The sequence below is a fragment of the Medicago truncatula genome, chromosome 2 (genome assembly GCF_003473485.1).
Source record: "Medicago truncatula cultivar Jemalong A17 chromosome 2, MtrunA17r5.0-ANR, whole genome shotgun sequence".
Classification (NCBI taxonomy): domain Eukaryota; kingdom Viridiplantae; phylum Streptophyta; class Magnoliopsida; order Fabales; family Fabaceae; genus Medicago; species Medicago truncatula.
Window position 1 is genome coordinate 25,470,582 of NC_053043.1, and position 4,136 is coordinate 25,474,717.

Consider the following 4,136-nt stretch of genomic DNA (forward strand, 5'->3'; position numbering starts at 1 on the left):
GGATTGTTACTAAGCATTGCCCAAAGCATAAAAAGTTCATCCGTCCTAGTTGTTCCTACCTCTTTTCTACCCCAAATGGTACAAGCCATGACTCTCTGGAGGTATCTAAGTACTGGGTTGTGAATGTTACTAGCCTTGTTGTTGCGAGGATTATATTGCCTTAACCCGGTAATGCGTTTCCAAAAGAGAGCGGGGTCATAGTTTTCCGACTTTAAATTTGGATTCCAAGAGTCATGGATGAACCCCGCATTTGCGAAGTCCATCTCTAAACAGAAATTTTCGAGAGACATCTCATAATCCATATTCAAAAGTCGGAAAGAGACTCTATGGTCGGGGTTGTCAAAATTCACTTTATCCTTCGTAAATTCAATAGAACTTAAGAATTCATAAGTGAAATTTTCAAAACCTTTCATAGGTCTAAGCATATCAACCCATCCTAAATTTCCTAGTAAATTAAACACATTATCCCTTAGTCCTAGCACACTCAAAGTATAAGGATCAGGATATCGACAAGGGTGCAAAGGTTTAGAGATAAGAATTTTATACCTGTCTCTTTGCTTGGTGTCCTTGAAGATTATGCCATGATTCTTAGCTTGCGTTTTCTTCTTTGATTGTGGTCCTCTGGAAGAGCTTGCTCCACCTCTCCTAGATGCCATTGATCCTTGACCTTGGTTTGACCTTTTGTGTTTTGGGTGAAGGTTGGGTTTTGGGAAATTGTTAGGAGTTGGGTTGAGTGTATTGGTGAAGAATTTGTGGGTTTTTAGGTAGGTGAATGGGGGTTATGAATTTGATGATTTTTGGTAGGGATGAAGGAAAGTTGTTTTTGATTGAAGGGTTATGATTGAAATGTTGAGTGTGGTTGATTGGGTGAAGAAATTTTGTGAAATGGTGAGGTTTTGAGGGAGATATGGAGGTTTAAAATTTCTATGGTTATGGAGGTTTTTGAGAGAAGTTTGAATGTAGAGAGATGTTTGTGGTGGAGAATGAGGGAAGAAGAAGATGAAAGGTGAGGTATATTGTTACCTGGAGTCGGGCACGGCCGTGCCAACCCTAGCACGGGCCGTGCCTAGTTTCTGGAGTTTTGGATGGCTTTTGGGAGGTAAGGTCTGGCACGGCCGTGCCAGTGTGAGCACGGGCCGTGCCAAGGTTCTGGATGAATTGGCTTCAAAATTCCTCCGTTTTCTCGAATCATACTCGGATAATTACCTACAAAACAATTAAAAACAAACACCAAAACAAAACAAAAGCAGTTAAATGCATGGGTTGCCTCCCACGAAGCGCTTCTTTATAGTCATTAGCTTGACGTTATAAGAAAGTGTCCTTAGAAGGGATCAAAGAGGTCATATTGTGTAGATGGAGCTAATGAGCGTTCTTTCACATCATGACCTTGAATCACATTACAAGAATAGAGGGCGGTGTAAGCTTAATGGAAGGACTTTTCATTAGTTTAGCAAGTTCAAATTCAACAGTTTCTTTACCAACATTAAAAGCTAACTTACCATTTTTAACATCAATGATGGCTCCTGCAGTAGCAAGGAAAGGTCTTCCTAAAAGAATTGGTACTTGGTTGTCTTCCTCCATCTCCATTACAACAAAATCAGCGGGGATGTACACCTCTCCTACCTTAACGGGGACATCTTCTATGATTCCAGCTGGGTACTTAACAGAACGGTCCACTAATTGTAGGGTCATCCTGGTCGACTTAAGTTCCCTATTCCCAATCTTTCATAAAGGGATAAAGGCATTAGGCTGACACTGGCTCCTAGATCACACATAGCTTTCTTCACTACTTCTGACCCTATGACACAAGGTATGGAAAAACTACATGGGTCTTTAAGCTTTGGTGGCAATTTATTTTGGATGATGCCACTACATTCTTCCGTAAGGTTAACCGTCTCACCTTCCTCAATTTTTCTCTTTTTAGAAAGGATTTCTTTTAAAAATTTAGCATAGGTAGGCATTTGGGTTAAGACTTCGGTGAAAGGCACATCGATGTATATTTTGTTCATCATTTCTATGAACTTTTTAAATTGCTCATCTAGCTTAGATTTGGCAAACCTTTGTGGGAAGGGAATTTTTGCCTTAAAGGGAGGTGGTGTGGTTTCCTCAACTCGTGGTTCTTCTCTTTCTACCCTGGTTTCCCTAGCTGGTGGTTCGCAGATCTCTTTCTCACTTTCATTGGATTTGGTTCTCCCTATGGGGTCTTCTAGTGGCTTACCACTCCTAAGTGTAACAACATTCATTTTGTTGGGTTGGCCGACCTTATGAACTACTTGGGAGAGCTGAGTTTCTGAAGTTTTGTTGTGAGAGGAGATGGAGTCTATCTTTGTTGTGAGAGTAGCAAGAGAGTCGCTCAAAAGTCTAGTTTAATCCTTAAGCTCTTGGAGCTGTTCGGATTGTTTAAGAAAATAGTTTTCCATTAAAAGTTCAATGTGAGACTTTTGAACAACTCTTTGGCTATTCTGAACAAAGTTTAACTGCTCAACACTACCTAGTTTGCAATCGATGTTAGAATGACTAGATAGGCCACATGCTTCACATGGAGCTGAAAAAGAAGTAGGTGTGACAACACGAGTATTCATGTGATCAAGTCTTTGAGATAGTGTATTCACCTTGGTAGATAGATAGTCAAAGGAAGAGATTTCGTTCATACCTGCCTCTTTTTCAGAGGGTGAAGAATTGATGATTGCTTTCTCTTCAATCCATTGAAAAAGGTTTAGAGCCATGTCTTCAATCAAGGCATAAGCTGTTGTAAAATCCTTGTTCATTAAGGCACCACCTGCAGCTGCATCAACAGTTAACTTAGTGTTAGATGTTAAACCATTGTAAAAGGTGTGGATGATTAACCATTTCTCCAAACCATGATAGGGACAAAGTCTAAGTATTTCTTTAAAACGCTCCCACACATCGTAAAGAGATTCCCCGTTTTCTTGAGTAAATTGGTAAAGCCTTCCCCTAAGTTGGGCGGTTTTTGATGGGGGAAACAAACGGCAAAGGAATTCTCGCCTCAGTTGATCCCATGAGGTGATGGAGCCGGGTTTTAAAGAATTGAACCAATTGCTGGCCCTATCTTTTAGAGAAAAAAAAGGGAAGAGATGTAACCTAATGGCCTCTTGGTCGTCTTTGTAAGTTACACTAAGTCTCCAAAAGGTTGAGATATGCAAATTTGGGTCTTCAGAGGGTGATCCAGAAAACTGGTTTTGTTGTAAACTTAGTAGTGCAGGTTTTATTTTGAAGCCACTACCTTCAACCGTTGGGTAAACTATAATAGTGCATGGCTCATCCGAAGAAGGGATCGAATACTCCTTAAGAGTGCGTTCCTCAGCCATGTTATCTATTATTTTATGCTACCCAAGAAGTCAAGTGTAAGGAAAGAAAACAAGAAGAAGAGAAGAAAAGAGGAAGAAGAAAGAGTTCTAATCACAAAGAAAGAGTTAATCAAATTAGTTTACTCCCCGGCAGCGGCGCCAAAAACTTGATGAGATAAAACCGCTAGTGCACGGTCTTACCGAAGTAGTATGAAAAGAGTATCGTTCTGATAGGGAGTAGTTCAATTCAATTAACCTTTGATAATGATTAGAGGAGAAAAGAGTTGTAAGTTGGGATTTTTAAGCGATTGAAAGATAATAATAGTAAAAGGAGCCTTGGGATCATTGGTTCATCTAAATGACAAGTCCTTCACAAAGCAAACTATAAGCTTATAACTTTATGTTAGACCTAATTTCTCAAGACAGTTTCTCTTTTGTTCCTCTAGCAACCAAGCCTATTTCGCTGACTTGATTACTATTAGATTTTAGTTCCTCTAACAACCAAGCCTATTTCGCTGACTTGATCATTATTAGTTCCCTTGAAGATCGAAACTATATGCCTCAAAGATTGCAAAGACTATTTCGCTGCCTTTGCAATCCTTGTCTAAATTCACTTGTTCGAATATCAAAGCTCCACTTTCGTTTTATGAATTGATATTTGAGATAATGGATAAACAATAATCAAACCCTCCACTTTCGTATCCACAGTTTGATAATGGTTGATCCATGTTAAAGTGGTGAATTTAGATAAGAAATTAGGGTTACATAAGATTAAGGCTTAGAGCTTGGTTTGATTAGGATTTTGTCATTTAGACTTATCCAACAATC

General features: G+C 39.4%; 1 non-coding gene across 1 annotated transcript; it reads left to right on the top strand.

Moving 5' to 3' along the window:
- Window positions 1-2,856: 2,856 nt before the first annotated feature.
- Window positions 2,857-2,963, top strand: LOC120578819 (small nucleolar RNA R71). The gene has a single exon (XR_005644628.1). It is a non-coding gene; the product is annotated as a small nucleolar RNA R71 (small nucleolar RNA).
- The last annotated feature ends 1,173 nt before the right edge of the window (window positions 2,964-4,136 follow it).